The sequence below is a fragment of the Pinus tabuliformis genome, chromosome 9 (genome assembly GCF_031772625.1).
Source record: "Pinus tabuliformis cultivar Carrire ecotype Pingquan chromosome 9, CPIR1, whole genome shotgun sequence".
Taxonomy (NCBI): domain Eukaryota; kingdom Viridiplantae; phylum Streptophyta; class Pinopsida; order Pinales; family Pinaceae; genus Pinus; species Pinus tabuliformis.
This window is the reverse complement of record NC_142307.1, coordinates 534,557,730-534,569,401: the sequence shown is the minus strand read 5'-3', so window position 1 is coordinate 534,569,401 and position 11,672 is coordinate 534,557,730. Positions and strand designations below refer to the sequence as shown.

The 11,672-nt window shown below is 41.8% G+C and overlaps 1 pseudogene; it reads left to right on the top strand.

The window, feature by feature from the left end:
- The first annotated feature begins 6,038 nt into the window (after nucleotides 1-6,038).
- On the top strand, nucleotides 6,039-8,487 carry LOC149149602 (pentatricopeptide repeat-containing protein At3g12770 pseudogene; annotated as a pseudogene).
- The last annotated feature ends 3,185 nt before the right edge of the window (nucleotides 8,488-11,672 follow it).

Here is an 11,672-nt window from a genome sequence, read left to right as displayed (position 1 = left end):
AAGTACGGCCTCACTATTTTCAGTCACACCCACTTGGAATTCATTCCGGACTGCCATCAAGGAGCAATATTACCATGTCAGAAGCTATGAGGATCAATACATAAAGTGGACCATGCTGCGACAGGGAAGGAACCAAGATGTGCCGGAGTTTACCAATATTTTACATACCCTTCACACAAAGTTGGGTATCAAGGATTTGGAGCAGAATTTGGTACTCAAATACCGCGGCTACCTGCACAGGTACATACAGGAAGAAATAGAATTCCTAAACATCTCCTCACTCGGCACGGCATACCGATATGCCGTCAAGATCGACCAAAAGTTTAAACAGAAGAAGCAAGACTTTGGATCTGCGAATCCGAAGAAAGGGAAAAGTGCCCCCAAACCACAGAACAAAGGACAAAGCCAAGGCATGGCGACCCAAAACAACTCGCCAAAGCTGCAAGCAAAGAATAGTGTACACGGGAAAGTGGTGTGAGTTCCATAAGAGCTCCACTCACAACACAAGTGAGTGTCGAGCCAAGCAGTCACTGGTGGTTGAGCTAAAGGTTTCAGAATCAGATGCATGTTTTGACTCTAAGTCAAAACCCGACAAGGGGAATGACAAACAGAAGCAGATTGTCGATGTGGAGACCAACACCATCGTTGCCACCACGAAGATCCAAAAGGAGGAACTCAAAGATCTAGAGGAGGAGGAGCGTCTCTTCCACTCCCAGATGTGGGTAAAGGACTCCCCACTACATTTCATTGTCGACAGCAGGAACCAAAAGAACCTCATTTTGGCAGAGGTCGTGAAGCGACTGGGCTTATCGACCACAGCACATCTACAACCGTACACCATCGGGTGGCTTCACCAAGGACGGGATCTTCACGTGAGCCAGCAGTGTCACCTTCCATACAACATCAAGCCCTTCACGGATGAGTTATTGTGTGACGTTGCTCCCCTTGATGTTTGTGATGTATTATTAGGACAACCATACTTGTGGAAGTGACATGTTGTGTATGAATCAAGGCCTTGTGTTGTTATTGTTACTTTGGGAAATAAGTTGTATAGGATACCGGAGGTAGCACCGCCTACCGCCATCTCTTCGGTTACTACAAAACAATGCAGTAAGCTCATTTCCAAAACCGGGAAATTTTTTTCCTGATGATACGCCCTCATGGAATGAAGAAGACGGTGGCCACGACCTCTAAACATGACCCCTCCGCACGAAAACTACAAATGGACAAGGTTGTGGAGGAGTACGAGGACATCTTCACCTCCCCTGCAAGGGTTCCTCTGCACTGTCAAGTCAAGCACTCCATCGATCTGACCCCAGGTGCGCCACTGCCCAATGGAACAATCTATCGGCGCTCTGTTTCGGAGAATGATGAAATCAAGAGGCAAATTCAGGAGCTATTGCAGAAAGGTCACATCCGTCCGAGTTCGTCACCCTGTGGGAGCCCGATCGTGTTGGTACAGAAGAAGGATGGGACTTGTAGACTCTATATTGACTATCGGGCGCTGAAGAAGATCACTATCCATAATAGGTACCCAATCCCACGGATTGATGACCTCCTGGACCAACTGAAGGAGGAAAAATATTTTAGCAAGATCGATTTGAAGTCAAGATATCACCATGTACCAATCAAACCCTCCAATGTGTGGAAGACTGTCTTCAAAGCCAAGGATGGCCTTTTCGAATGGTTGGTTGTGCTTTTGAGATTGACGAATTCTCCTGCAACCTTTATGAGGTTAATGGATGACATCTTGTGTCCATTCACCAACTTATTTGTAGTGGTATACTTGGATGACATACTAATCTTCAGCCAGAGTTGGGAAGAGCACCTCCTGCACATCCGACAAGTTCTCCAAACACTGCGACAACACAAGTTATGTGCCAATTTGGAGAAATGCACTTTGGGTATGACCCAGGTTCAGTATATGGGATACAGTATTGATGAACGGGGGGTGCATGTGGATCTAGCCAAGATCCAAGTCATTCAGTATTGGCCATCTCCAACCACTCTAATTGAGCTCCGCAACTTTCTAGGTCTTGCCAACTTCTACTGTAGGTTTGTGTTTGGATTTTCTCATATCACTTGGCCCTTGAGTCAAGTCACCAAGGGAGGAGTGAAAGAAAAAAAAAAATTGGTCTAAATCTCAACATAAGGCATTCAAAGAGTTGAAAGATCGCCTCTGCTCAGCACCAGTTCTCACATTACTAGCCTTGCAACAACCATTTGAGGTCGAGACAGATGCCTCTGACTATGCTATTGGGGCAATGCTTACTCAACACGGGCATCGAGTGGCATATCACAGTGAGACACTTTCAGACACAGTCTGGAAGTATCCCACTTATGACAAAGAGATGTTTTCCATTGTGCAGGCCTGTCGACAATGGAAGCATTACATTTTGGGGAAGGTAATGGTCATCCGCACAGACCACCGACCCCTGCAGTTCATACAGACCCAAGGGAAATTGCATAATGATTGCCATCAAAAGTGGTCCACATACTTGTAACAGTTCCATTTGAATATCAAGTATAAGAAGGGTAGCACCAATAATGTTGCATATTGCCTCAGTCCACCACCGATCATGGCGTTAACCACCGTGCTCAACACTTATGGGCACGAGACTTCTGATTGGCCACTTCTCTACAAAAATGACCCAGAATTCAGCCACATATACCAGACACTCTTGGAGGGTCAGCGTGTTCTAGATTTTCACCACAGGATGCCTTATTATGCCATCTGGGTCACCTTTGTGTTCCTTCAAGCGAGCGTGCCAAGATGATTTGGGAAGCACACTACCATTGCGCTGCTGGGCATTTCGGGGTCGAGAAAATGGTGGTAGTACTGCAGAAGTATTTCTATTGGTCGAATCTTCAACAGGATGTCGGGAAGTACGTCAGATCATGCACTGCTTGTGCCATTACCAAACTGACCATCAAGAAGCAAGGCCTCTATACCTCGCTGCCTACCCCTAGTCGACCTTGGGAATCCATTTCCATGGATTACATGTCAGGCCTTCCTTTTACTAAGCATGGAAATGACTGCGTTTTTGTGGTCGTCGACAGATTCTCGAAGATGGCCATTATGGTGGCCTGCAAGAAGAATATCACAGCAGAAGCCACTGCTAAACTCTTATTTGAATGAGTGTGGGTACACTTTGGGATCCCACAGTCTATCATCTCAGATCGGGACAACAAGTTCCTCAGTACATTTTGGTCCAGTCTCTGGTTGATGCTGGACACCAAACTCACTAAGTCCATAGCCTTCCATCCTCAAATTGACGACCAGACAGAGGTTGTCAAAAAGATGATCGTACACATTCTGTGCATGTACAACTCAAAGTATCCACGCACATGGGATGAGAGTCTCCCCTATGTTCAGCACAGCTACAACCGAGCTCTCCACAGCTTGACTGGCCACAACCCTTTTCAAGTGGGCTTGGGATTCCAACCACTATGTCCCATTGATGTGGCCATGCCATTTGCAGCTACTCACGCAGATTCGGCTCATGTCCAGTCCGAAACAGATAAGGCAAATAGCTTCATTGAGCACATCCAACATATTCGCCAGCAAGTCCACGACATTCTGGAGAAATCAAATGCCAAGTACAAGTAGCGACATAATCAACATCGGGTGCCACACAAGTTTCAGGTGGGCGACAAAGTCTGGTTACATTTGCAAAAGGAATGTCTTACTAGAGCCTATCGGAAACTCAAACCACTCTGATATGGTCCTTACTCCATTACCAAGGTCGTGGGAGACAATGCATTTGAGCTCAACATTCCCCCATTCCTTGGCCTGCACCCAGGGTTCAATGTGGACTGCCTTCGGCCATACTTTCCACCATTACTAGACACATCCGACATTGCAAAACAGCTCACACCCATAGAGTTAAATCCAGATTGCATGGAACAAGTTGCAACTGATCAGATCATGGACACACAGATCAAGCACACTCGCCAGTAGAAGATCCAATTGTATCGAGTTGTCAAAGCAGGCCAACTCCTTCAGCAGGGCAAGTGGCTCACCAGGGACCAAGTTCAGCAGAAGTTTCCTCATCTCATGGAGGAACTCGATGCAATGGGGACCATTGCTTCCTAAGGGGGTAGGAATGATCCAGGTTGATATTGGTGGCCACTCGCCAAGTCCACTTGGACCCCCACCATTGTTTCTTTCAGCTTTTCAGTTTCCTTAATTGTAGCACAATTTACTATTTTTAGCAGTTTTTCGGGTCCTGAACTTTCAGAGCCATTTTGAGGCCATAAACGATGTTTTTTGGGAAAACTGGGAGCAACATAGACTAATGTTGTTCTTCCCAAAGTTGTAGTTCTTGAATAGATATTTGTAACGATATATTGTGCGCGTCAAATGGAGATCGTAGGCCAAAGTTACTACCCTGGGAAGTTGATGTGCCAATTTACCCAAAAGGGGCCCACAATTTGGTGTTTCATCTTCTAGGGTTAGGTTTTTGAATGTTTAGGGTTTTCCATTGTTTCTCAACAATAAATAGGCCTTCGTGCCTCATTGTAACACAGTTCAAAGGCATGTAGTCACCACATCTTTTCTCAGAGATAAGCTACCATCACCCTAGCTAGTTTATTTCCATTTCTGTGTGTAAGCATATTTCAGTATTTTACAATAATGAAATGAAGTATTATTTCCACTGCATCTCTATATGTATGGTTATATCTGTAATTTGTTGTGTTCCTGTTTAAATCCGGATCAGGTTTGCATCTCAAGACATTTGATTCCTATCAAAGCTTGGTAGATCCAAAGTTAAGATGAACCATAAATAACTAATCTAGATCCATCTTAATTATGGATCTACCAGGGGTTGAGAGGGATCAAATCTCTTTTCACTTTAAAAGAGGTTTGCATCTCAAAACATTTGATTCCTATCAAAGCTTGATAGATCCAAAGTTAAGATGAATATAGGCTGGTTTAATTATTAATTATGATTTTTTTCCTTAAAAGAAATCTTTATACCACAAATAATCATTCTAGATCCATCTTAATTCTGGATCTACCAAGGGTTGAGAGGGATTAAATCTCTTTTCACTTTAAAAGAGGTATGCATCTCAAGACATTTGATTCTTATCAAAGCTTGGTAGCTTCAAAGTTAAGATGAATCTAAGCTCGTTTAATTATTAATTATGATTATAATTATTATAATTATAATAATAATTATTTTTAATTAAATTTTTATTTTATTTGGACAGAATCAAGGTGTTAAACATGACATTACAACATCTCTACCATTTATGTTTTTTATTTTATTTTGATTGAGTCAAAATGTTAACCGAAAAATTACATTGCAACATCTCTACCACACTAAGTTGGAGAGTTTATTTTTATTTTATTTTGACGGAGTCAAAATGTTTACATTACATTATGTTACACTTGATAGATCCAGAATTAAGATGGATCTAGGTTGGTTTTATTTCTCCCTTTAAATAGGCTATTTTTCACTGAATAAAATGTGTTAATACTATGAATTGTCACAAACCTAGAGCTCAAAAACCACCATAACTTGACCAAAATAAATATATACTAATTAAATAAATATATTTAAATTTAATTGATTTAATAATAAATAATAAATATTATTTTATTTTACACTATATTTTAACATTCCTACCCAACTAGGTTAGGGTGGAGCACTCCAAGCAATAAATATTAGAGTGGGCCAATCAACGCAATCAATAGTAAACATAATCTAATAAAACAATATAATTTATAATATTTATTTCATTTTATATAATAAAAATGTGATAATTATTTATTTTTAAATTATTATAATTATTATTTACTTAAGTATTTAAGTCACATAAGAGTGATTAGTTTGAAAATTTTAAATGTCTAAATATAAAACCGAATAACACAATGCATCTAGAAAAATCAAATCTAAAAGTACTGTTGACCGTTGACAAAGTAACATCACAATCACCAATTAAATTATTGCCATTCATTTTAATAATAAATATATATATATATATATATTAAAAAAATAAAATAGAGTAAAGAAACTGAATATCAACATAGGCTAACTTAATAAGTCTAACAAAATGATCTGTCCTGCGTCAACGACACAAACAAACAACCCAAAACACATGCCTGTGAAAGAGTTGCTAAATGTGTTTCAGCATACCTGAAATCTCGTATATCGCGAAGGCTCTTTAATATGAGTCTCTGTTACAAACATGTACCAACATGAATGCACTGAAGCCAGTGCTCAGGCCTGGCACTGGACGCTTACAGGCGATCACTTCGACATTAAAGGAAGCGTGGGATCAGCCATTCCAGTGGAACACATACGCTTCAATCTTGCAGTCATGTGTCAACATAGAGCAGTTGAAGCAAGTCCATGCCCACATTATCACAAATGGATTCCACCAAGACATTTTTCTGCAAACCAAGCTTGTAGGTATGTATGCAGTTTTCAGCAGTATGGAGAATGCACACCGCCTGTTTGACAGAATTGAGAAACCAGATGTTTTAGTATGGAACGAGATGATTAAAGGGTATGCTTGTAACGGGCCTTGTGAGGAAGCCCTACCATTGTACTATCAAATGCAGAGGGCGCATGTGCTGCCCAACAATTTCACATTCCCCTTTGTACTCAAGGCATGTGCTTCGCTTTTGGCTCTGCAAGAAGGGATGAAGATTCATGAACATATTGTTAGGTCGAGGTTCGAGTCATGTGTTTTTGTTCAGAATGCCCTTGTAGACATGTATGCCAAGTGTGGGAATTTGGAGATTGCACGCCAGTTGTTTGACAAAATGTCTGAACGAGATGTGGTCTCATGGAATGCCATGATAGCCGGGTATGCTCAGAATGGGCTTGCCAATGAGGCCTTGATGCTCTTTGATGAAATGCAGCGGAACTGCGTGAAGCCGAATCTGATCACCTTCAAAAGCGTGCTTCCCGCGTGTGCGCAATTGTCAGCTCTGCAACAGGGTAAGTGGATCCATGAATGTATAATTAAGAGTAGAATGAAATCGGATGTTATTGTGGAAACTGCCCTTGTAGACATGTATGCCAAGTGTGGGAGATTAGGGATTGCTCGTGAATTGTTTGACAAAATGCCTAAAAGAAATGTGTTCTCATGGAGTGCCATGATTTCTGGGTATGCTCAGGGGGGCCGAGCGGATGAGGCATTAGCACTGTTTCAGCAGATGCGGTTGACAAGTGTGATGCTTGACTCTGTGGCGGTGTTGAGCGTTATCCCAGCGTGTGCCCACCTAGCAGCTCTGCAACAAGGTAAGTCTACTCATGGCTACGCAGTTAGGAATATATTTGAATCGCGTGTTACTGTGGGAAACGCTCTCATAGACATGTATGCAAAGTGTGGCAATGTAGAGATTGCACGCCAATTCTTTGACAGAATGGCTAAAAGAGATGTTATCTCTTGGAATGTAATGATTGCTGGTTATGGCATGCACGGGCATGGGAATTGTGCTCTGAAACTCTTTTCTAAAATGCAGCAGTCCAGCGTCGAGCCGAGTGATGTCACCTTCCTGTGTATTCTTTCCGCGTGCAGTCATGCAGGCTTAGTGAATGAGGGTTGGCAGTGCTTTGATTCCATGAGGAGAGACTATTGCATTATGCTGAGGCTACAGCATTATGCATGCATAGTTGATCTTTTTGGTCGAGCAGGACAGTTGGAAGAGGCCGAAGAATTTATCAAGAAAATGCCAATAAAACCTGACGCTGGTGTCTGGGGAGCCTTGCTTGGTGCCTGTAAAATTCACTGCAATATAGAGCTAGCAGAACATGTGGCAGGGCATATTTTTGAATTAGAACCCTGGAATCCCGGATATTATGTACTCCTGTCAAATATATATGCTGTTGCAGGGAAATGGGCTGATGTAGCAAACGTAAGAAGGATGATGAAAGCTAGGAGTTTGAAAAAGCCACCAGGATGGAGCTTCATCGAGGTAAACCACAGAGTTCATACATTTTATGTAGGAGATAGATCGCACCCTCGGTCCGAGGAAATTTATGCAATGTTGGAGAGCTTGGCTGGGCAGATGAAGGAGGCAGGGTATTCAGCTAACACGGATGCTGTTCTGCACAATGTGGAGGAGGAGAAGGAACAAATGCTTGGCAGTCATAGTGAGAAGCTAGCCATTGCCTTCGGCCTTATTACTACAAACCCTGATACTCCTATCCAAATCACAAAAAACCTCCGTGTGTGTGATGACTGCCACAGTGCCACTAAGTTCATCTCCATGATTTTGAGACGACAAATTATAGTGAGGGATGCAAATCGCTTCCATCATTTCAAGGATGGATTATGTTCCTGCAGGGACTACTGGTGATTCAGTTTAAACGAGCAACTAACCATAACTTGACTAATAACCAAAGACTTGCCATGTCTTTGGTTCTTGTATTGTATTGCGTTCAGAGATTCCAAGTGTCACAATAATGTTAAGGGAATGGTTGATTCTGTTCGACTAAGTTTAATCAATCATTGCAAGTTTAGATACTATAAGCCGAAGTCCAAAGCATGATCTATGGTGCTATGCTTCATGCTTGTTTATTTTTGATAATTACTCTCCATAGATTGCAATTATTCACTTGAGTGAATCTTAGGAGATCAGTATGTACCGTTTAGGTAGACTGATGGCTTGGGCTGATTTAGGCACTAATCCTTAATCATCTCATACTGAGAAGGTCAATCTGTTAACTATTGCTATGCTGAATCTGAAATGGATGGAGTATTATAATGTACATTCACAATCCTGGTAGCCACTTCTGGCTACTAGTTGACATTAATATATCCTTCTATCATTCTTTTTTCCTAATAATTATTTGTGGAACAGTTGGGGTTTATATTTATCCGTGTACTTGATATCATGTTTTTGAAGGCTGTATCTGAAGTACCACGCTCATATGCCAGTCTCTTTATCCTGACCTTTTGAGGTTAGAATTCAGTCGAAAATCACCTAAAATGGATCTCATCGACAAACAACACATGATAAAACTGTTCTGACAAGATTGAAAACCTTATTTAGACACAGAATGGAATTTCAAGTAAAAGACTGAAAGAGTGCTCATGAGAAGTTGTTGGACAACTTCCTGGATGCCCACCATGCTTGGACAGAGATTATTGCAGCAATATGTAGGACAAAGAAAAAGCTGCACTGCTCACAGCATGCCAAGGAGCTGCTGTGCTCTGATAACCGATCTTCTGATCTGTTGTGAGGAGGAAATATGAAAATACAACCGATGGATCCATTACATTCTGTAGAGACTTCCATTGTCCCTTGCCATTCTTTCGACTATAATGTTTGCTGTGTTTGCTGACCTCTTCTGCCGCATTAGGCTGAGGCACAAGCTTTGGGAAGAGGGAACACACAAGGATATATACTATCTATATCTTTACCATAGGTACATCTAGGTATAAATTAGGTGTGTTGTCAGCCCAGTACACAATAAACCTGCCTTTTGTAGGTGTACTGTGTTCACATGCTATGCTAGATGATAGGGTAATCATTTGTTTAAGAAATAGGCAAGTTACATTTTCACAGCATGTCTTCCACTGGAGTTGAACATGAGTCTACACAGTGAAAATCTATCTTTACCGGTGAATCTGAGTTATTTTGTCAAAAACAAATGTATCTTTTATTCATTAACATATCGTGATCACCCATAATAGAAATAAGAACAAGGATTGAAGAGTTAGGAAAGGACTTAATATAGAATGTAGAGCATGCTAACTTCTAACCTCATGGAATCAAAATCCACTTTTGCGAAAGCATTTGGAACAAAGATTAGAGCTGGAGGAAAGGTGTCACGCCCCTACACCTGCGGTGATCTTCCAACCGCTTGTAGCGAGGTGCGGCACCATCGAATGCTTTCTTTTTAACAATACTAACGTTTATGGACTACGCCTATTTCAACATAAACTTACTTAACTTGTGTTCTTATAACCGAATAAAGTGTTATCCTTTATACTTTAACAAAGAACATTCTCAATCATCAACCATGAACAATAAACCGAGAACATCAACAATACACAAGTATAAAGGGAGGGGCAACTCCCGAACAGTCTGCCCAACAATAATATTATAACAGCTTCTTCAATAATACATCAGCAAGTATACTTGGCAAAACTCCAAGTCTATACTTAGAACAATTTACAACCAAGGCATAGACAGCCTTTTACAACATTTTATGCACCTTTGCATAAGAAGGAGTGCTCACCCGAGCCACTCGACCTTCCCACCAAATCCTGCATAAAACAGCACACAACTTCCACCTTCACACCTCAAACCGTACTTAAGTCAAAACTACACCTTAGAAGTACTACGCATGAGATATGCGTAGTCTTCTTTACCCTTATGTTGTTTTACCCCTTGTACGAATGAAGATGAGCGAAGATTCCATGATGAAATGAGGTGCATCCACCTCTCATATATACGCTTCATATCTTAGCACATAACTTTGGGCCGACATGTAAAATAATGCCATGAAGCCTTCACGTTATGTTTTATGTGGTCGGTTTTGTATATTTTATGCTCCACGTTTAACATGTATATAAAGCTTTGCATATCCCTTTTACATGGCTTGATTATATTATATTTTATTGTTTTATTATTCCACATATATATAAACCCCATATGTTCATATAATATGTGTGTCCACATAATACTTAGTCGTATTATGATTTTACATTATTGTCGCATAGTGTCGTTCATCGTCGCATATGACTCCACGGTATCGTCGCAACTAACTCGCAGAAACGTCGCACCGTCGTGTGCGCTCACCCGCCGTGCGCCCGTGCCCGCCCGTGTGCCCGCGCCCGCCCGGCGCCCGTCGCACCGCAGCTCGGAGGCCTTACATTCTCCTCCACCTGAAATCGTTGTCGTCCTCGACAACATACCATCTCGGTAGCTCTCCACCAAGATCATCATCATTCAGGATGTCGACCTTTCTACACAAGGCAAACATCCTTGCAACATATGTAGAGACTCTTCTCCACTATGTCTCGGCTTAATGACCACTGCCACCAAGCTCACCATACCAAGGTATGTATCTCCATAATCCATGCTCAGGTCCATGGAAACTCCATCCATCTCATCTGCGACATGCCATCACCTATCATACCTGCTCTATATGCTTGAGGACTCACTGCCATGAGCAGCTAGCAATGAGCCCATCTTCTTACTCATCTAAGAAGATGTAGAGGGAGTAGAGCCTGAGGGCTCTTCCTCACTAATCAACTCGATCCATCTATCAGGATCCTCAACCTCCATCCTTTGTAGATAAGCAACCCGGTCTTCCTTCTGGACATCCGGCCTCACATATACCTCATCATCATCATCATCATCTTCCACCAGCTCTAGCCTTCTTGTTAAGTCCAAGATGCTATCTGAAAGTGTCTTGATGACCACTGACTGCTCCGCAAGCTTTGCCTCAACAGTGGACAACCGCTTGTTCACTTTTTCCTTGTCCTCCATTTGCATTGCTCCTACTTTACAATCAGGTCTTGTTGCACCAATGGTAGGCACACCAATGGGTACATCTTCTCTTCCATCATAAATGTAGAGCTTCTTCAAATGTGGTACAATCATAGCATCGAATTGTTTCATAAACTCCACCCCCAATACAGCTTCGTAGTCATCAATCCGCACTATAGTGAAGTCCACCTTCCCGGTCCATTCACCAAGT